Source organism: Pseudophryne corroboree, chromosome 6 (assembly GCF_028390025.1).
Source record: "Pseudophryne corroboree isolate aPseCor3 chromosome 6, aPseCor3.hap2, whole genome shotgun sequence".
Taxonomy (NCBI): domain Eukaryota; kingdom Metazoa; phylum Chordata; class Amphibia; order Anura; family Myobatrachidae; genus Pseudophryne; species Pseudophryne corroboree.
Window position 1 is genome coordinate 469,262,126 of NC_086449.1, and position 23,580 is coordinate 469,285,705.

General features: G+C 45.0%; 1 protein-coding gene across 6 annotated transcripts in view; it reads left to right on the top strand.

Moving 5' to 3' along the window:
* Positions 1-23,580, top strand: part of TSPAN12 (tetraspanin 12) — a 363,516-nt gene that overhangs the window by 66,503 nt on the left and 273,433 nt on the right. For 2 of the 6 annotated variants that reach the window (XM_063927214.1, XM_063927213.1), the window contains exon 1: positions 19,219-19,427. The exons of 1 other annotated variant lie outside the window; for it this stretch is intronic. The gene's annotated coding sequence lies outside the window, so the exon portion shown is untranslated. Of the gene's footprint in view, positions 1-19,218; positions 19,428-19,755; positions 19,850-19,914; positions 19,995-23,580 lie in introns of those variants that run through there. 3 more of the 6 variants (XM_063927209.1, XM_063927210.1, XM_063927211.1) reach the window with 3 other exon arrangements.

Consider the following 23,580-nt stretch of genomic DNA (forward strand, 5'->3'; position numbering starts at 1 on the left):
CTAGACATTTTAGCGCTGTGTGCAAGATAGGGCATCAGCGCTTCCCCACTTTGGGGAGGGAAGAGACATGTAAGAGAGAAAGTGAGGAGGGAGAAATGTTGAGAGAGAGACATGGCAGCCTCATACTTACCAGGCTCCTCTCCTGCAGCTAGCAACCCGGCGACTTCCTGAGCAGGTCCCGAGCTGAGCTGCAGTAACGTCCGGGGGTTAAGTGCATATGATCTGCGCCGCGGGGTGCTTGACAGTGTGCCCTGCATCTCCAGCCTGGTAAGCAGCAGTCCGCGCTGCTTCCGGGTATCGGGGCCAGGGTCTGACTCTTGATGCTGGGGATGGGAGAGGGATGCGGCGGCAGGGACATGGTGGGTATACATGGGAGGATGCCGGCACCTAGCCGCACCGCAGGCAGCAGCAAACAGCCCTGTCAGCGGGCAGCACATGCTTAAATTGCTTAGCGCTGAATCCGCTACTGATGTGGGCGGCCCTGTGTTTGTGCCAGCGGATGCGCCCACAGTGCAGATGCGCTGTGTGCAACGCCCCGCTATCACACACCTAGTTACGGCCCTGTGTATGTGTGTTCCGCTGTGAGGGGTGAGCTGAGGCCACAGCTAACTATACCCTCACTGGCAGATCAGCTTAGAGGGGTTCTAACCCACTGTAAAGCAACCCATATAACCTCAGCCAGTATAAAAAACCGGGAAGACAATGCGCCATTAAAGGGGCGGGGCTTCACTATGAGCGGATCCAGCGGCTCACCAGCGCCGTTTTTCCTCTGCAGCTCTCACTGAACAGACAGGCAGAGAAGCGCAGCTCCTCGACAAGGACTCCAGGTTACCTTAGCGGTACCAGGGGGTCATAGCAAGGAGGGGAAGCAGTATAATAGTACTGATACCCTATTAAAGGTGCTTATTCTGCGACCCAGCTAGGCTTAAGCTTTAGCTAGAAGGGCACTGTGTGGCTGGCTCTATCATACTCTGTGTCTCCCTAGAAGGACTCTGTGTGGGTTAAAGGTGCTTAACCTTTCTCGTGTGTGTGTGTACATTCACATTACACTGTCTAAGGAGTGTGTTTCATGCACAGCAGAGTGTTTTTCTTCCCCAGGGGGATCACTACAATGTACTCAGGATAGTACACATTCTCAGGCTAGTGGATCTGAACCAGCATGGTTGGATTCTCTAAAAGGGATGATCTCGAATATTTCTAATAAATTATCCCAGAATGAGAAAGAGACGCAATACTTAGGACAGTCCGTGGATGACCTGATGAATAGAGATTCAGGCCCTCATTCCGAGTTGATCGCTCGCTAGCTACTTTTAGCAGCCGTGCAAATGCATAGTTGCCGCCCACTGGGGAGTGTATTTTCATTTTGCAGAAGTGCGAACGCCTGTGCAGCCGCACGGCAGCAAACACATTTTGTGCAGAACAAGACCAGCCCTGTAGTTACTTATTCTGTGCGATGATTGCTGCGGCGAATGACATGGTAATGACGTCAGATACCCGCCCAGCAAACGACCGGCCATGCCTGCTTTTTTCCAAACTCTCCCAGAAAATGGTCAGTTGCCACCCAGAAACTCCCACTTCCTGTCAATCTCTTGCATTCAGTTGTGCGATTGGAATCGTCGCTAGAACCAGTACAAAACCACAAAGGACCTCATACCCGTACGACGCACGTGTGCATTGCGGTGCATGCGCAGATTAGCCCTTTTTTTCACTGATCGCTACGCAGCGAACCACGGCAGCTAGCGATCAACTCGGAATGACCCCCTCAGTTCCCATACCAGCGTCTCAGACCCCTACCATTTGTCCACAAAGCGTACACTGGCCCAGATCCTGCAGACTGACACTGATGATGACGTGTCAGATGCAGAGAAGGGTGAGATGGACTCAGTGGGGGGGGGGGGGGGGAGTGCAGCTCTGTCACAGGGTACAGGCTCTGATAGAAGCTATTAGAGATGTTTTGCAAATTCCTGATAAGGTGACAGAGGAGGATGAGGTATCTTATTTTAATGTAAAAAAGAGATCCTCTGCTACTTTTCCTGCATCAAAAGAGTTGAAATCTCTGTTTGAAGAAACCTGGGTTAATCCTGATAAAAAGTTTCAGATCCCTAAGAGATTACTCACATCCTTCCCTTTTCCACTGGATGATAGAAAAAAATGGGAAAACCCACCGGTTGTTGGTTCATCGGTATCTCGGTTGTCACGTAAAATAGTCTTACCTGTCCCTGGGGCAGCCTCCTTAAAGGACATGGCTGACCGCAAAATTGAGAACACTCTCAAATCCCTGTACACAGCTGCTGGGGTGGCCCAGAGACCCACTATTGCTTGTGCATGGATCACTTGGGTCATTGCTAAATGGTCAGGTAATCTAATTGACGAGTTAGATTCCTTATCCAGGGAAGAGATAGTTTTACTCCTACCGCATATACAAGAAATAGGTTTGCTCAATGCACGCACCACGGCCATGGCAGTGTCAGCACGCAGGGGCCTATGGCTGCACCAGTGGACTGCAGATGCGGATTCCAGGAAAGGCGTGGAAAACCTACCATTTACAGGTGAGGCCCTGTTTGGAGCTGAACTGGATACGTGGATTTCCAAGGCTACGGCAGGTAAGTCTACATACCTTCCTTCCGCAGCCTCCCCAGCTGGGAACACCTACTCTGCTTCAACGCTGCAGTCCTTTCGGACAGCAACATTTTTAAATAAAACCAAAGGTTCTTCTACGGCCTTCAAAGGCAAAACTTTGAGGTAAACCCAAGAAACCAGCAACTGCAGGTTCACAGAAACAGAACCCCGGTTCTGCTTCCTCTAAGCCTTCAGCATGATGGTGAACCACAGGTGGGAGCCCGATTAAGATATTTCAGTCACATATGGGCAACGTCATGCCAGGTTCCCTGGGTCAAAGATCTTATCGCCTCGGGCTACAGACTGGAGTTTCAGGAACTCCCACCTCACAGATTCTTCAAATCAGGCTTACCAGCTTCTCAAGAAGCAAGTGTGACTTTACAGGAAGCAATTCAAAACCTGGTACATACTCAGGTCATTGTTCCAGTTCCACTTCAGCTGCAAAACCAGGGTTATTATTCCAACCTGTTTGTGGGAACGAAACCGGACGGTTCGGTAAGGCCCATTTAAAACCTCATGTCATTGAACCCGTGCTTACGAGTGTTCAAGTTAAAGATGGATTCTCTGAGAGCGGTGATCTCAGAGGGGGAATTCTTGGTGTCTCTGGATATCACGGATGCATACCTTCACATTCCGATTTGGCCGTCTCATCAGGCTTATCTAAGGTTTGCATTACAGGACTGTCACTACCAGTTCCAGGCCCTGCCATTTGGCTTCTCTACCGCACCGAGGGTGTTTACCAAGGTTATGGCAGAGATGATGTTTCTCCTCCGCAAACAACGAGTGAACATAATACCGTACCTGGACAATCTGATGATAAAAGCACCATCCAGGGAGAAGTTGTTGGACAACATTGCCCTCTCAACCTGACTACTCCGGGATCACGGGTGGATTCTGAACCTACCAAAATTTCATCTAGAACCAACACGGAGGCTTCCATTCTTGGGGATGATACTGGATACAGAGGCACAGAAAGTATTCCTTCCTGGATTACCAATAATCCAGTCTATGATACGGGATGTTCTAAAACCAACCCGTATGTTGGTGCATCTATGCATTCGCCTCCTGGGGAAGATGGTAGCCTCTTACGAGGCACTACAATATGGAAGGTTTCACACAAGGCCCTTCCAGCTGGATCTGTTAGACAAGTGGTCCAGTTCACACCTTCACATGCACCAGAGGATCCATCTGTCGCCAAAAGCCAGACGCAAGCCTCAGAGGTTGGAGAGCAGTTACCCAGGGGGAACAGTTCCAAGGACAATGATCAAGTCAGGAAACCATCCTTCCAATCAACATTCTGGAAAGGGCATATACAACGCCCTTCTACAGGCATCACATCTTCAAGATCACGCCATTCAGGTTCAGTCGGACAATGTGACAGCGGTAACATACATAAACCGACAGGGAGGAATGAAGAGCAGAGCAGCAATGTCAGAGGTGTCAAGGATTCTCCTCTGGGCGGAAAGACATGCTGTGGTGTTGTTGGCAATCTTCATCCCGGGAGTAGACAACTGGGAAGCAGACTTCCTCAGCAGATACGACCTCCACCCAGGAGAGTGGGGCCTTCACCTGGAGGTGTTCGGGTGCTTGACACGTCAGTGAGGAAAGCCACAAATTGGCATGATGGCATCTTGTCTCAACAAGAAACTCAAGCGGTATTGTTCCAGGTCGAGAGACCCACAAGCAGTGGTGGTGGATGCTCTGGTGACTCCTTGGGTCTACCAGATGGTGCACGTGTTTCCACCACTTCCATTGATCCCAAAAATTCTCAAAAGAATAAAAAGGTAAAAGCTTCCTGGGGCGGCGTACTGACACTTTGGAGTCTCAAATGACTGATGTGCGCAAAAAACTAACGGATATCGAGGGACGCCTACGTCGCAACAATGTCCGTTTCATCGGTCTGCCCGAGAAGGAGGAGGGCTCATCTCCTGAGGAATTTCTAGAGGCGTGGCTTCGGAAGGCATTTGGACCCGATGAATTCTCGCCGCATTTCACCATAGAACGAGCTCATAGAGTTCCGATGCGCCCGTTGCCTCCGGGGGCCCCGCCTCGTACCTTCATCGCCAAGTTCCTTCACTTCCGCGACCGGGACACTGTTCTGAAACTTGCTCGCACGAAAGGCCCCCTAAAATGGAACGGGTCGCCAATATCGGTCTTCCCAGACTTTGCGGTGGAGGTGCAGAAAGATAGAGCTCAGTTTCTGCCTGTTAAGCGGAGACTCCGGGAACTTGAACTGCCATACGCCATGCTCTTTCCATCACGATTACGAGTGGTAGCTGATGGGGAGACCAAGTTTTTTGAGGCTCCTCGTGAGGCGATGATGTGGCTGGATAGACGCTTCCCGGCGAGACGGGCCCTTGCTGATGAGTGATTAATTCCTGTGACTGTGTGGCAAAAGATTTTATGTACAGGATAAGATTATATGCATATCTACTGGAGTGATACAGGATGTGGGGGAAAATGTTTAACTATCTATGCTGTTCCCTGAGGATATGAGGGTGGTAGGGGGGTTAATTACTTACCTGATTTTCTGTCTTGTTATTCTTCTCATACAGGCAATTACTATATTAATAATGCTGGGATATGTCGGGTGGGGGGCCGGGGGAGAAGAGGGATATATCGGCGGTCCGAATATACCTGATTATATTTGATCTTAAGTCCCGGGGGGTGACTTTGTATATCTCGCCTCTTTTTCTATCCTATGGGGGCGAATCAGTCTACAGGCTGGGGAAGTTTTGTTTTGTTTGTGTTTTGTTTTCTCTTTCTTAGGGCTATTGTATTTCTGGCTCCACCCAGGGTATAACAAGGTGTGTGCTCTGGGCTTGAGCCGGTATTAGGTTCAGGGATCCAAGTATGCTGCAGGTTGGGAGTAGTATACAGGGTGGGGGGAGGGGGGAAGTTGTAGGCTATGGTTGTTTCTGGTATGGATGGTCGAAATTTGAGTGTGTGTGGCTTACGAATCTACTCATTGAGCGGTGGTGCCTTGTTCTTGTATACAGAGTAGATGGATCTGGCTGGCTGCTGGCTGTAGCCTCTCTTATTATCAAAACGACCCCTCATGGTTGGACTTAGGTTGGTGTCATGGAATGTAAGGGGACTCAATGACAAGATCAAGAGATCCCTTGTGCTTAGACAAATTAAGCAATATGCCGCTGATGTGATATGTCTTATGGAGACCCACCTGGTGGGCAGCAAGACCCTTGCCCTTAAAAGACCTTGGGTAGGGTGGGCATTCCATTCCACACACACTTCTGCCTCTCGGGGGGTCTCTATCCTTATAAAGAAGGCAGTTCCCTTTGTACTGGAGTCAGTACAAACGGACCCATGGGGAATATATGTGTTTTTAAAGTGTAAAATCCACTGTACCCCTCTGCTTTTGCTGTCCGTATATGTGCCCCCCCCGTATTCCTCCGATGTCCTAAAAAGGGTTGCAGGATTTATGGCCTCGTCACCGGGTATACCCGTGGTTTGTGTGGGGGATTTCAACAATGTTTTAGATAAAGCGATGGATAGATTCTCCACCAATCCCTCTGGTCCACACTCTGGTAGAAATGATTTTGCTGAGGTTGTGTCGGGACTGGGCCTGGTTGATCCCTGGAGACTAAGACATCCATCTGCTAAACAATATTCATGCTTCTCACATTCCCACTCCTCGTTCTCTAGGATTGACCTGGCCCTTCTCTCGAACGATCTGATTCCTAGGGTCCAGGATAGCAAATATGAGACTAGGGGTATATCGGACCACTCCCCTTTAACATTGACCCTGGACTTTGGCTGCTCTAGAGGCCAGGCAGTGTGGAAGTTTAACCCGTTTTGGCTAGTACATATGGGAGATGGCTCCGATTTGGTGACTGCGTGGCGGGAATTTTTTGAGATAAATAAGGCTGGGCAACCTATCTCTAATTTATGGGATGCGTTCAAGGCCTTTTTGCGGGGAACCCTAATTAAACGAGTGGCTAATTTAAAAACCTTTTTCAGGCACCGGGAGTCCGAGCTAGAGACCTTGAGTGTTGCTGCAGAGGTAAAATACTTACAGGATTGCTTGGATAGTTCCAAATCTGCATGGTTGACAGCGCAGGGGGAATGGAAGGAATGTCTAATGGAAAAGACTCAGCATAGACTCCTCTTCTCCTCTCACACCTTCTACGCCTCCGGGGATAGGCCGGGATCATATTTAGCCTCTTTGGCACGAGGTGAGAGATCCGCTAATACCGTGGTTGAAATAGAGGCCTCAGACGGTACCACTGTAGTGCAGACCCCACAGATTGCGTCGGAATTCGTGTCGTACTATAGACGTTTATATAGCTCTAAACTGGACTGTACCCCGATGCAATTAGACGAATATTTACAGACTATACAGCTTCCCTTGCTGACTGGTGAGGCGCATGACTTCCTCGAGGCACCTATTTCGCCGGAGGAGATTGCGGATGCGATCAGTGCTGCCCCCAATGGGAAGGCTTCAGGGCCCGATGGCATACCGTCTGAGCTATATAGGCGCCATTTAGATTTTTTTGTCCCCCAATTGCTTGAGCTATATAGTCAAATATTCTCCCATTATCTATGGCGGAGGCATTGATTATTGTCCTTCCGAAGCCCGATAAGGACCATAGGAAGGTTGATTCTTATAGACCTATCTCCCTTCTACCGACCGATATCAAAATTCTGGCCAAAATCCTGGCATGTAGATTAAATAAGGTAATTACACAGATCATACACCCAGATCAGACGGGATTTATGCCCAATAAATCAACATCCATTAATCTCAGACGATTATTTACCCATCTACAGGTCCCCCGTGAGGCACCCTCATCCATAGTAGTATCACTAGACGCCTCTAAGGCCTTTGACTCCGTGGAGTGCCAGTACTTGTGGAGGGTCATGCGCAAGTTTGGTATAGGCCCTAACTTTATCAAATTTGTCCGCCTGATGTATTCCTCTCCCCTGGCTAGAGTGACGGTGAATGGCTTTGTGTCACATTCCTTTCCGTTGTCCAGAGGCACTCGTCAGGGATGCCCATTGTCCCCTACCCTGTTTGCTATAGCCATTGAACCCCTTGCATGTCTTCTGCGAGCGAACCCTGAGATTATTGGATACACCGTGGGCACCAGGGAGGAGAAAATAGCTCTTTATGCCGATGATATCCTGCTATTTGTGGATCGCTATGCTGAGTCTATGCCTAAGATTTTAGATATTATTAATAAGTTCGGATGTTACTCAGGGCTCCTGATCAATTGGGAGAAATCCTCCATTATTCCGCTTCAAGGTGAGGTCCCTGCCTCCCCATTGGTTGTTCTCCCGCTAAGATGGGTGAATTCCTTTAAGTATCTGGGCATATGGGTATCCAATGACCCTCATAAATTTACTTCCCTTAATATTACACCGCAAATATCTTACCTTCGCAATAAGGTGAAGGTCTGGGGGAAATTGCCCCTGACGGCTACAGGGAGGGTTAATCTGGTAAAAATGGTTTTTCAACCCAAACTCCTATACATACTTCAACAATCCCCAATATACATACCCCAGAAAACTTTCAAACAGATAGATGGCTTGATGTCCTCTCTGGTTTGGGCTAGTAAACGGGCACGGTTGAAACTTAATACTCTGACTAGGCCCAAAACCTCAGGGGGGCTGGCTCTTCCCAACTTTCGTCTTTATTATTTTGCAGCACAACTAGCACATCTATGGGAATGGGTTAATGAATCTGACACTTCAAGTTTGCATTCTCAGCTGGTATTGCAGGAATACCCAGGTGGTTCACCACTGAGACTGCTTCTCTGTGGAAGTGTCAAAGTATCGGCACTACCACTCTTTAAACAATATATTACTGTTTGGAGACTGGCGCATCGGATATTGCAAGGACAGGGCATTGACCCTGACACTCCCCTGGACAATAAATATGGATTGCCAGAGTTGTGTCAGCTTCAAGTCAGGGAGGTGTGGGAACCATGGGGGGTGACTTCACTGGGACACTTGTATATTGATGGGTTTTTTAGATCTTTCCAGCAGATTCAACAGGAATTTAACGTCCCCTCAGCGTATTTTTATCGCTTCCTTCAATTGAGACATGCGGTGTCTGCCCAATTCCCCGATGGCCCGCCGGCGCTTACTGATTCTCCGGTCAAATTGCTGTTGCAGACAGTGGGACCCGGTCACTTAGTATCCAAAATATATGGCCGGTTACTTCAAATGCATCATATAGACCCCCTTAGCTCCCTTAAGACCAAGTGGGAATCTGACCTAGGTCCAGTGTCGGATGAGATATGGGAGGGTGCCCTGGGATCTCGCCGGCTTTCAACATCATCTGTCCGATATCAACAAATTCAGTTGTTCGTGCTGCACAGGGTATATATGTCACCTCTGCGATTGTCACATATAGGGGGATCCCACAGCTCAAAATGTCCCAAATGCGGCACTATGGGAGCAGACTTTTGGCATATGATATGGATATGCCCTCTGGTGTCGAAGTTTTGGGAGGAGGTTATACGTGCCATAGTTGTTACGGGTATCCCCTCTACCGTACTTACACCTATCTCTTGCATATTGGCAACTATAGATGAGGAAACTCTAGACCCGCCCAGTCGACGATATGTTATAAACCTCAGTGCTCTGGCCAAGGTTTGCATAGCCAGATTATGGATGGCTAATGAAGCCCCGGCGCCACAATCCTGGATTGCTCTGGTTAATACTACTGTTGCACATGAAAAATTCGTATATCTGGCCAGGAATGCGGAAAAAAAGTTTATTGCTATATGGGGAAGGTGGATGAGCTCTCGCTATTTCGCTTCAAGGATGAATACTGCTGAACCCTAGATCTATTTAACTGCCCGATATGAGTGGTCTTTGTGTGAGTTCTCTGGGGTGAGTGGCCCGTGGCCGGCCGGATCCAAAGGCACGATGATATCGTGATAAAAGATAATACAATGTGGGTCTAATATATAGGAATTCTGGATCACCACTGCTCTATTGCTATTTATGATTCTGAATGAGATATTTAATACCACATCACACTATGCTCTCTCTGCAATACCGTAGCATGTTGTTGTTACTTGTTTAAGTGTTATAGTCTAGCTGTTGTAAGTATGTTATGCTTGCCCTAGGCAATGTTTAAATGTTAAAACATTGTAAAAACCAATAAAAAACTATTGAATTTAAAAAAAAAAAAGGTAAAAGCTTCAAGCAAGTCTCATTGCTCCAGACTGGCCAAGAAGGGCCTGGTACGCGGATCTACTGGAGATGCTCCTAGAGGACCCGTAGCCTCTACCTGTACGTGAGGATCTTCCACAACAGGGGGTGTTCGTCTATCAAGACTTACCATGGCTACGTTTGACGGCATGGAGCTTGAGCGTCAAATCCTAGCTCGGAAAGGGATCTCGGATAGGGTAATTCCAACCTTGATCCTAGCCAGAAAGGGAGTAACGTCTAAACATTACCACCGTATTTGGAAAAAATACGTCTCTTGGTGTGAGAACTGGAAATTTCCTGCGGTGGAATTTCAACTGAGACGTTTTCTCCTTTTTCTGCAGTCAGGTGTGGATGTGGGCTTACGTTTGGGCCCCATAAAAGTCCAGATTTTGGCCTTATCCATTTTCTTCCAGAAACAATTGGCTTCGCTCCCTGAGGGTCAGACATTTTTGAAGGGGGTTCTGCACATCCAACCGCCCTTTGTACCTCCTACCGCACCTTGGGATCTCAACGTGGTGTTGCAGTTCCTGTAATCGGAATGGTTTGAGCCTTTACAGGACGTTGACGTAAAGTTTCTTACGTGGAAGACTGTCACACTGTTGGCCTTGGCTCAGCAAGACGTGTGTCGGAGCTGGGGGCATTGTCTCACAAGAGCCCCTATTTGATTTTTCATGAAGATAGAGCTGAACTCAGAACTCGTCAGCAATTTCTTCCTAAGGTGGTGTCTGCGTTTCATATCAATCAACCTGTTGTTGTTCCAGTGGTTACCGACAACTCTGCTACTTCAGAGTCCTTGGATGTTGTAAGGGCTTTAAAGATCTATGTGAAGTGGACAGCTCGTCACAGAAAATCTGTCTCGCTGTTTCTTCTCTATGATCCCAATAAGATTGGGTGTCCTGCTTCAAAGCAGTCTATTGCTCGCTGGATCAGGCTTACTATCCAGCATGCTTATGCTACGGCAGGCCTTCCGGTTCCAAGATCTGTACAGGTCCACTCTACAAGGTCGGTGGGTTCTTCCTGGGCGGCTGCTCGGGGTGTCTCGGCTTACAGCTCTGCCGAGCAGCTACTTGGTCAGGTTCGAACACGTTTGCTAAGTTCTACAAGTTCGATAATTTGGCCCCTGAGGACCTTCAGTTTGGTAAATCAGTTCTGCAGGAACCTCAGCACTCTCCCACCCAGTTTGGGAGCTTTGGTATACCCCCATGGTACTAATGTGGACCCCAGTATCCTCTAGGATGTAAGAGAAAATAGGATTTGAATTACCTACCAGTAAATCCTTTTCTCGTAGTCCGTAGAGGATACTGGGCGCCTGCCCAGTGCTTATTTTATTCCTGCACTGTTACTTGGTTAAGTATTGTTGGTTCAGCTGTTGCTGTTCCTGGTTTAATGTTTGGTTAGCTTGGCTTTCCTCTAGTTTGTGTGTGCTGGTTCGGAATCTCACCACTATCTTTTCTATCCTTCTCTCAAAGTATGTCTGTCTATTCGGGCACAGTTTCCTAGACTGAGTGTGGTAGGAGGGGCATAGAGAGAGGAGCCAGACCACACTAACAAATTCTTAAAGTGCTCATGGCTCCTAGTAGACCCGTCTATACCCCATGGTACTAATGTGGACCCCAGTATCCTCTACGGACTATGAGAAAAGGATTTACCGGTAGGTAATTAAAATCCTATTTTCTTCAGGCAGGCTCCGCAGCTCACTGACTGGCAGCAAGTAGATGGGGCTGTGGGGAGAGGTGGGCTCCGGCTTGTACATTTTGTGTAGATTCTTGAAATTATGTCAGCAGGGGAAGAAGCCCTGCCACAGACAATGAGGAGCCTGGAAATCTACCATGAGGTGGATCCATGGAGACCCAGCAGACTGAATGGCCTTCAGACAAAAAAGGTTAGTATTTGTTATAGAAGAAATTACCCATTGCCTCTCCCCGGTGTCACCCGCTGCCTCTCCCCAACGTCACCCGCTGTCTCTCCCCAACGTCACCCGCTGTCTCTCCTCAGCTTCACCCCACTGCCTCTCCCCAGCATCACCTACTGCCTCTCCCCAGTGTCACCTACTGCCTCTCCCCAGTGTCACACACGGCCTGTCACCAACTACCTCTCCCCAGTGTGACCCACTGCCTTTCCCCAGCATCACCCACAGCCTGTCACCTGCTGCCTCTCCCCAGTGTCACTGCCTTTTCCCAGTGTCACCGACTGCCTCTCCTCAACATCACCCACTGCCTCTCCCCAGTGTCACCCACTGACTCTCAGTGCCTCTCTGCAGCATCACCCATTGGTTCTCCCCAGTGTCACCCACTGTCTGTCATCTATTGCCTCTCCCCAGTGTCACCCACACTCATGAAAGAAAAGGTGCTTTACCAGAGTCGTCTTAATGTAGCCTCCAAATATCGGGAAATATCTGAAAAACACTTTTTCAGGCCTTATTCTGAGTCACCCACAGCAGCGCGCGCAGCAGTGTCTATTGCCGGTCGCCTTTCTGTGAGCTTATACAAATAACCTACAAGCTCCTTCCCTTGTGTACATCCATGCAGCTGAACATGTAAGAATTGAGATGCCCACTTATAGTGCTTGTGCACGCTGTAATACTGATTGCAGCAATCAGCAGTCCTTGGTACGCCACCATCGTTCACACCATCCATACTATGATGATTCTATAATGGCTGAACACTACTCTCTGGTGGTTGTCCACAACCCTTCTGGAGACTGTCCACACCCCTTATTGGACCACTATGATTTCCTTCCTCTGGTGGGCACTTCATGCCGCAATCCGACACTGCCTGCTACCGCAGTTACCAATGTCAAATGATCATACAACTGTTGTTATTACCAAGCCTGGTTAAGGATCACTGTGCAGCCTAATTCCATTTCACAATCCCGCTGGTGACTATTGTAAACCTCCTATGTTCCATACCACATACTTCCCAACATGACCCTCTCCAGGAGGGACAGAGTGCTCTGCACCTGGACTTCCCTTTTAATTTATGATTGCCATCACCTGTGCTGAAACACCTTTCTAATCCATTAACCTGTTCAAAACAGGTGCTGGCAATCGTAAATTAAGAGAAAAGTCTAGAAGCGGAGCATTTTGTCCCTCCTGGAGAGGGTCATGGTGGGGGATATGATACCAATAGGACATATCAACAGTAATCAAGTGATCAACAGCAGTTGGAACACCTGTCGGAACCAGTGGCGTAAGTTTGTCACAGTTGCCCGGAGACAAGAAAAATATTGGTGCCCCCCTATTTCCTATATTAAGATAAGTGTGTGTGTGTGTGTTTGTGTGTATATATATATATATATATATATATATAGTTCAGGGGTAAGTCGGCGGCACTCAGTCAGACTTATACGGCTGCAGTATAAACAAGTGGTTTATTAGGCCAACATGGTTCGGGGATTAGACCCCGTCCTCAGGGCCAGACAATGCCGTATAAGTCTGACTGAGTGCCGCCGACTTACCCCTGAACCATATAGTGGAACTGAGCTTTCACCGGGAGGGCACCTCAGCAGCTGTATTAACAGAGAGGAGTGCCGGGGTGATTTGTAACGTGTGTGTGTGTGTGTGTGTGTGTGTGTGTGTGTGTGTGTGTGTGTGTGTGTGTGTGTGTGTAAAAAATATTTTTATTATTTGCTCCTGCATAGCAAGCCTTTCGAATCTAACTATATGAAGCTACTACAAAACCGTTGCAACTAGGCAGATCTTTGTAGGGGTCCAGCCACACACTACATAGATCTGCTCTGCTCAGTCACTCACAATGCTGATTATTTCTCTGACAATTAATTTGCAAGTGTCATACCCAGGATTAGAACCCACAACCTATTACACTGGAAGCATGCACCTTACTGATAGAGATATTTTCTGCTGTACAGGAAGTAGGAGAATTCTAACTATATGAAGTTACTTGTAATTGTCAGAGAAATAACTTCATATAGTTAGAATTCTCATGTTTCCTTTATAGGAGCAAATAGCTTCATCAGTAAGTTGTCTGCTTCCAGTGTACCTGTATCTATAATAAAGAGGGTGTGATTTGTAAGGTGTAGTGACTATTGGGGAAGTCGGCTACGGAAGAAATACTGGCTGCTGTCAATTAACTTAATTGATTAATGTCACTGAACACACGGAACAGGAGGAAAGTTGCCCCCCTTCAAAGCAGGAGCCCGGCGGAAGCTGACTCCGTTGCCTCACAGAGTTCTGCCTCTGGTCGGAACTGTTTGCATCAACTTTAAATATTTAATAAACTTCTATCGCAGTACAACAGCTGCGTTAACCTATTACTTATTCCCTTGAGAATGCCTTTTTTTATTTACTGTAACTGAGAAATGTACACTATTTTTGAGATTTTGATAACCTAAACTGTTTTTTAACTTAGCAGTTTAATGTTTACTTTTCTAAATGGAATAGCTTTCATTTCCATAAATACTGGAAAAATGGGGTTGTTTTTAATGTAATTCTCTCGTAATGAATTACATTGGTGAGACCTTGGAACATGGAATGCTGTCTCATTTGAAGAACACTAGGCCTGATTTAGAGATGTACATAGATGCTGTTGCAGTTGGAGGAATCTCTGAACCACCGATTGAGTACAAAGATGCAACCACCAGATGCACATCAGGCAAACATCGAACTTATAACCCTATGCTCCTACAGCATGACCTCTGAAAGTAAGATGCCGGAGCCATTACAACTGCATTGGGGATTGCAGTTGCAAGCTGTGACATGCCCATTAAGTGGTAGGGGAACACCTGCATTCGAGTCACCACTCCCCCATTACTGACCACAAACAGTCCTTTACCTTCAATCACCTTGTGAATAAATCCTCACTGCATCCTCCATTGCAAGATCACCACAGCAGGCGGCGTCCTCCTCCATTTTAAAATGATGGCGGGCGGGCTGGAGAGCAGATGCGCTGAAGAGTATAAGCGGCAGGCCAGAGTGAAAATTTGGGGATGTGCAGAGTGACCTTGCTGACATCATGCTGCGCACAGCCGGGCAGCAAGGGCTGGGCAGCGTCTGAGGCTGAACCAAGCGCTAATCTCAACGGCGCTGCTTGGACAAAAAAAAATACAGCGCATGGCAGGTTAATCCTGTGAATCCCGGGATTGGACGCTTCAAACCTGGGATTCAAATCCCGGCATTTTTGGCCTCAAATCCCGGGATCCCGCTGATCCAGATCCCAGGATTTGCCACCCTAGTGCACATATTTATACTTATAGACATCATTCTTATTCCATGAATGTGCAATAGATAGCACCAGAGCACAATATTGGAAAATTTGGCTGGATGACAGAATTAATTTTAAAATCACAAGTGTTATAACTGGCTATCTTAGTTCATCCCATGATGCCTACATCCTCAGCAATAAATCCCTGTCTGCAAAAGTTCTTACACAGGGTAGCAGTGGTACATATACACAGGGTGACAAAGGGATATATACAGGGTGACAGGAGGACATATACATGGGATCGCAGGCCAGTGGGTCATGTACAGGGTGACAATGCATGTTCCCCCTGTCCCCCCTACCCCTTCAATCTGGTTTTTCCAGCCCCCATGTTAATGTACCACCTCTCACCACATTAGCCACTTCTGTTTTCCTGGTCCTATTCTACCTGTGAGAGTGTCAGCCAGCTGGCTCTGATTTCTTGCAGTCTGAAGCAGGCAGTGCCGTGAATGCACAGATGTTGGGGCTCCAGCAAGCCACTGGGTCTTGGTGCCTCGCGGTTGTCAGCTCCACTCCGGCCGGGCAGAATTAACAGGGGTTTGTGCCCCCCCTACCCCTGCCCCCCACTCCCATATCTGCCTATGTGGTCATGCATCATGGGGGCATGAACATACTTCATGGGGCATGGATTGCGGCATGCCCCAATCTAAGCATACTGGCTGAGCAGCTGGTCCCGGAGCTATTCAATTCAGCGCACTGTTATGTTGGAGAATGCAGGTACTCGTGACTTAAACTGGGGGTTTAGTCACGAGAACCAACATTCCCCAACATAAGATCCTGTTTGTGCCGTGCAAGGCACAAAACAGCGTTGCGGCACTAGTTTTGTTGGATTTCTGCTCAGACCTCAGGAGAGGTGCGAGCGGAAATCCTGTAATTGGACTTAACAGCGCACTGAAATAAATAGCACTGCTACCTCCTTCCCGGTGCTATTAACAGCGCGCTGAATTATATCGACCCCTATGAGAGAAAAAACATAGTTGTCATCATAAACATCATTTCAATTCACTTACAGAAAATTAGGCTCTCAAAGAATTGTCTGCTGAAACCAACATTATAAAAAAAAATCTGCCAATAAAGGCAGGGAAGTAGTGGTGTAGGAGGATACTACAAATTATTTAATGGAAGCAAAGAGACAACTTTATGGTACAACTTTTTTTATAATTTTAGATCTAAAGACTCTACTTCAGTCTTTCAGATATATTGAAAGATTTGTTAAGTTCTGCAATAGGAGAGATAATTATATCCAAAAAGAAGTTAGAATTTTTGTTTTCTTCACATTCTGTCACTCCTATTTATTATCAACTTCCTGATATAAACATATCCCTGCACATTCCACTGGGCTATCTTGTTACCTGTAGTATAAAGTCTTTGGGGGAGATTGCTAAACCTTGAAAAGTGATACATTTAATTGTGATAAAGTACCAGCCAATCAGCTCCTAAATGCCATGTTTCAAGCTGCTATTCTGTCTTTCTATGTCAGTGATTTTCAACCTTTTTAAACTCGTGGCACACTAACCAAGATTTTAAAATTGCCGAGGCACACCATCTTTTTTTTCGGGGCTGCAGTAATAAAACACACACACCTGCACCCCCGCATAGTAATACCACACACCTCCCCCCCTATAGTAATACTACATACCTTCCCCACTATAGTAATACCACACACCTCCCCCCCTATAGTAATACCACACACCTCCCCCCCTATAGTAATACCACACACCTCCCCCCCTATAGTAATACCACACACCTCCCCCCCTATAGTAATACCACACACCTCCCCCCCTATAGTAATACCACACACCTCCCCCCCTATAGTAATACCACACACCTTCCCCCCTATAGTAATTCCACACACCTTCCCCACCCTATAGTAATTCCACACACCTTCCCCACCCTATAGTAATTCCACACACCTCCCAACGCCATAGTAATTCCTCACACATTAATGTTATATATATATATATATATATATATATAGCAACCTTAACTCTTGCCCTGTCTGTGGGGAGAAGTGAGGAGCACTGGGACGAGGCTGCATTGAGGAGGAGCAGTAGCGAGTGAGTGTCGAGTGTACTGTGCACTGCAAACGGGGGAACGAGACGTGCGGTGCGTGACCTATGAGTCACCATAGGTCACGAGCCGGCTGTCATTGAAGTTCAGCGCTGCCCGGCAACTAGGCATATCTGGCTGGCTGCTGCGGCAAGTCTGTGTGGCGGGCGGCAGCGGGTCTGTGTGCGGTCGGCGGCAGCGGGTCTGTGTGCGGTCGGCGGCGGCGGGTCTGTGTGCGGTCGGCGGCAGCGGGTCTGTGTGCGGTCGGCGGCAGCGGGTTTGTGTGCGGTCGGCGGCAGGTCTGTATGTAGGCTGCAGCGGGTCTGTGTGCAGGCGGCACACCTGGAAACTGCTCGCGGCACACCAGTGTGCCGCGGCACACCTGTTGAAAAAGGCTGTTCTATGTGGATTATGCTACTTCACTGAGATCCTATTTAAGACTTTTGAATATGATTGAAGTCAAATGGAATACTAATTATTATGATCTCTATTGTCACAAAACCACTCCCTATACAAACATTCTTTATGAGAGTGGAATTAAAGCAAAATAAAATATTAATTGATGATGAGAACTTGGGTGGGAGCAAAATTAGTTCACACTTTTTTCTCCAGGTTTTTCATCTTCAGATTCCTGGCACAGCAATGGGGACCAGGTTTGGTCCAAGTTGTTCTAACCTCTACATAGGCATACTTGAGGAGCTGCTGATTTTGGTGTGATTCTCTATAGATGTTACTGAATATTAGTGATCTAATTTTCTTTTGTTGAGCAACTAAAGCAGAATCCCTTCAATCTTTCTTTTTATGCACTTATCACCCCAAGACTATAAATATTTTGGCTATAACACTTGCATAGGCATGCACACATGGAGTCTCAAGTGTTCTCAGGGACACTCTAGTGTCCAGTGCCATCTCCATACTTGTCAGCAAAATTAAGTGTTGTCGGCATTCTTTTCAGATGGTAGTGTCAGTGAATCACTCACTAAATGACTCACAAGAAACCTTTTAATGCAAACCCTAAATTTTCTGCACCCCCCTAGGAGCTGAGGACAGAGCAGTGCAGTGATCTGTACATGCACTATATAAAATACACACTTTGGTTCTATCTGGTGTAATATGAATTGGGAGTACTACTGTATGGCATAGTATGGTCATAGGTACAGTAAGTCAGGTTAGGAGGTTGGGAGTGTTGATCAAAATATGATATGGGTGGGACATTACCAAAAGATTATAAGTATTAAAAATTATAAGTATTAAAAACTTTCTTATCTTACTTTTGGACATACTTCTTAAATCAGAATTGGATCCACAACCAAATGTGATCTTTTGAAAAGCAAGCTTAAAATATTAGCTCCCTTTTTTTTCAGTAGTAAAAGTTAATTGAGGGGGCAATATGTGGCTGTCAATAGCATTGGGTTTCATTAGCTGTAGCAAGCAAGGTGCATTACCTATAAACATATTTTGCATTGGATTACTTAGTTTGAATTACACAGGAGCATCTCTAATGGAAACATTCATTTTTATATTTGTATAAGTTTTTGATCTTTTTTTTTTTTGCTAAATTTGCTGATATTACAATTGAATATTTATCAGAGCTTGGAGTGAGATAAAGTGGAGAGAGATAAAGTATCAACCAATCAGTCAGAGTTATGGTAGCAGCTGATTGGTTAGTAGTTCATATCCCTCTGTAGACTTTATTTCTCTCCAATCTTTGTTAAATCGCCCCATTACTTTCTGTATGGTCTACATTTGAGAGGTGTAGACACTCTCTTGGGGGTGACTAGCGTTTTCTAAACACTTTCACAGAGCACACACTTTTGTTATATCAATTATTTTTCCTTATACTTGCACATTTATAAATATGTATTATATTATATATTATCACTCAGACAATCCCAGCATGATACCATTATGTAAGTTTAAATCTGTTTAATAAATGAAAGTCTGCTCTATGGTACAAATTTAGAACCGTGCTCCTGGAAATCTAGTGTCAGTATTGTGAAGTATGCGTGTGAAAATAGCGCTATGGGAAAAGAGTTGTGTATGAGGCATGAATTCTGGGATGAGTTATTCCTAGCAGTGTGGTGCAGTTATCAAATGTCTTGCAGAACCCAACAATGAGTCTGGGAGGAACGGTGCGCAGGCGCTGCACACTCCTTTCTCCTGCTAGTCTGAACTTGGCAGAGCACCGAGCAGCTGAGAGCTTTGCAAAACACAGGGGGCTCCTCTGCTACAAGAAGAACGCTGCTGAGATTCTCCGCTTCAGTTTTTAGAAATGAGACTTTTACTATACTGTATGTGGATACCTATAGCAGTTTTGGCAATGCCCTGATCCCTCTTCTGTCGATATGTCTGCAACGTAATGTAAGTGCAATAATTGCAATAAGATTTGTGGAACGGGGCAGCAGGGTTGCACAGTAAGCTGTCCCAAACTATGACTCATTAATAATTAGGTGCCAGCGCAGTGCCACTCACAGCTAGCAGGGCATGGCGCTAGTTGTTGCTGGGTACTTGATAGTTGTGCAGAGTTGTTTGGAAAGTTGCTTGCTTGTCGTTAGCTCAGCTACAGCTAATGAATGAGAGCTCAGTGCGGACTGTAAGTGTCTCTGCTTCTTTTCTGATACACAGCTGCACAGACACAAATGGCTGCAGGTCACAGCCCCTGGCTGGAGAATCCAGCATTCCAGAACTGTGCACAACCCATTTATTCTCACATTCCCAGGCACAGTCCTTCTCTCCAGTCACTACTGTCACACTGCTGCGGGACGCCTTGTGCAGACAGCGAGGTACTGTAGCATGCACTCTTACTACATGCACATACACACAGTACAGTAGCTAATCTGCCTCCTTATGCCGCTTGCTGCATGTCCTGTCACATCTAGAATAAGTTCAGCATTTTGTTGGTACCGTTTCATACTATGCCAGTTTCCAGTGAGTATTATCTGTTTAATAACTGTTTTGTTTGTTTTATCGTGAACTATGTTTCTTCTACTTTTGGCAATTGTTTCACCTGTGGTGATGTTTATTTATTCACAGGGATTGTAAACTTCTTGTATCATATACATACGCCCCTCAATACTCATTTATACTGTCCCTAATGTGTTTTAAGTGAATTTAAAGTATCTCCCCAAATTACTAACAGGGTTGAATTTATCTGAAAATTCTTTTGATACATTAGATATTTTAATATTTGCTAATATTTGAGTGTTATTTTATTGTTATAACTTATGTTTAATAGACTGAACCCCTTGAATCTAACAGAGGTACAACCTAGGGAATAAATTGAGAACCTAGGATTTAGCAGACAAGCAAAGTTACTTTCAGTACTTTCAGGATACACACAGTGTACTATGGGGGTCATTCCGAGTTGTTCGCTTGTTGGCGATTTTCGCTATATTGCGATTAGTCGCTTACTGCGCATGCGCAAGGTTCGCAGAGCGCATGCGCTTAGTTATTTTACACAAAAGTTAGGTATTTTACTCACGGCATAACGATGATTTTTCATCGTTCTGGTGATTGTAGTGTGATTGACAGGAAGTGGGGGTTTCTGGGCGGAAACTTGCCATTTTCTGGGAGTATGCGAAAAAACGCTGGCGTTTCTGGGAAAAACGCGGGAGTGTCTGAAGAAACGGGGGAGTGTCTGGACGAACGCTGGGTGTGTTTGTGACGTCAAACCAGGAACGAAACTGACTGAACTGATCGCAATGTAGGAGTAAGTCTGGAGCTACTCAGAAACTGCTAAGAAATTTCTATTCGCAATTCTGCTAATCTTTCGTTCGCAATTCTCCTTAGCTAAGATACACTCCCAGTAGGCGGCGGCTTAGCGTGTGCAAATCTGCTAAAAGCAGCTAGCGAGCGAACAACTCGGAATGATGGCCTATGTTTGTATTTCTCCTGAGTGGTGTATACATACTGTAGTATTAACATGTGCTGTCGCTGTTATACTAAAGTGCATTTCCTCCAAAGACTCCAGTGATAAGTGTGTGTTTTAAACATGTTTATCTTTTTCTATCATATTTTCTTTCTTTCTTTCTTTCTTTCTTTCTTTCTTTCTTTCTTTCTTTCATATGTTCTAAGAAAGGAAAATTTCATTTTATAAAAAAAGAAAATGAATCAAGTGGTTTTGGAGAGTTATTATTACTTAGAATGTTGGCTAAGATTTCACTCTCCTAACCAGGCCACTGAGACACAGTGAACCAGTAGTTTTGATTTGGTGTATTGTTGTCCTCACAAAAATATATTCCCATTCTGACACATTCATTCACTAGAAACTTTGGGATATTGTTTCTATTCATTTCCCTTTAGAGTGTAAGCTCTTGGAGTAGAGCTCTCATTCTCATATTTGTATAAATGATAAAACGCTGTAAACGTTATCATTTTGTTAAATTTTCTGTGCATCTGACATTCATCAACATTACTAAAAATCAACTTTAATTGTAATAGGGATACATTGCAAACACAATACATTGCTAGAAAGAAGCATTTACATCTGCATTTACACATGCGTTTGGCTGGACTTGATGATTTATCACAAAAACGTATATCTTTTATACACTATTATATATATATATATATATATATATATATATGTTTGTCCTGAGGAAGGGGGTACGTCCCCCGAAACTTAGACGTGATTAAACACTGATTGGTTTTGTTTCACCAAATTTGCCAGTCTCCGAGTGCCGCCTTTCTTCTCTGCATATATATATATATATATATATATATATAGGTAAAACGGACCTGAACAATGGATTTGTTTTTTATGCATACCATCCAATTAAAAGCCAGTGCATGTGTAGTGTAATAGTGCCAAGATGTTCTGTTCATTATTATAGTGAATAAACTGTGTTTATAGACCTGTTGATAGTAATGATTTTCCAGCTTGTACAAAACACAAAATCTAATAGGACAGTGAATTCAGGCTTAAGTTGTTACTTGCAGGTACTTCCTGATGAAAATAATGGAGTAGCTTAGCTTGTGTTTGTGTTTTGTTTAATGTACTCTTTTTTTTTGTTTTTTTTATTGTGTTGCATACTTAGATTTATTAGCACTGTAAACTTTGAATGTGTGGCAGGCACAAGGTCATATATTGTCTATCAGGTGTGAAATAGCTACTTGTTTAGTATATTTCCCCATTAACTGCTCCAGAAGTTGCTAAAAGTGTATATTCTTTGCTGCTAATAGTCTTTGGCCAAATTTACATGGTTAAATTATGCTTATGCTACAAAGTATGTATTGGCTCTCTGTTTATATTAATAGATACATTTTGAATTAGGAAATGGACCACACTGAAGGCTAAATTTATTATGCAGCAATTTTCAAAGCCGCTGGGTCTTTGGCAGTATTTAAAGTGGCAATAATATATTTTTAGATGTAAACCAGGTTTGTCTTTAATATTGGCCCTTTATATCTAGTGACCAAAAGTCTTATTTTTTTCTGAAGCAGGATAAATATTCCAAACAGGCAATGGCATACAGTATTGCTTTAATATACAGTAGTTTGAAAAAAAAAGTATGACATTGCAATTTATTTGTGTTGTATTTCAGCGTGCACTGGCTAACCACCATACATCGGTAGAACAATAGTCAGTAGAGCTTTCATCGGAAGAACAGATGAATATAGCAGCCCCCGGGGGTTCCAGTTTTGGGAAGGACACCTTAGTAAAATCCTTTACCTAGGTTGTTAGTGTGTCATGAAGTGACTCGTACAGGCAGAAATGACTCACATTTTATTGCAAGCTCACCTAAATCACTGCTCAGCCCTCAGTAGTTACATGACATTCTGAAATGAATGATTCAAAATAGAAGTATGCATTTTACCATGAATGTGGGTACTTTGGAGTACATTTTCATAAAGTCACAAACATAAATAGTGAATATTTGAAGATTAATCATCAAAAATATAATACATTTATTAACCACTTAATAAAGATACTCCATACCTACGTGCTACTATCACATAGATAAAACACAGGTGCATGGAACATCTTATGATCCAGCGCTGCAATATAATGCTAGTATTTCTTAATACTGTGAAATTTGTCTTTCCCAATTCCATATTTATCTTTCTCTGTTAAGTTGTTATTAGTTTCAGTGGCAAATGCAGGATTTCTAGAGGGGGGTTTCCAAATGCAATCCACATTCTCCACTCTGCGAAATATTGGAGCAAGTGCGGGAGTCTGGGGGAGCGGTAGAAGACCTTAGTAACGACCCTTGACATTAATGTAAACATTGGTCTTTTTATACACTGGATACTGTATGGAATACAGTATTAATATTTAACACTATAGATGATCTTGGGTATAGGCTGTATCAAATATATTTAAATAATATAAATAAGTGGTCAGGAAAAGGTTAAACATATCATAGTAAATAAATACACAAATATAATAGAACCAATACTGCATTTTCTAAGCACAAATCCTACCACCTCATGGTAAGGCTCCTGTCCCTTCTTAATGGTAGCTACTCTTTGGTCCAGTGCACTGATTGAGGACTCACACCGCAGACTTGGTCGA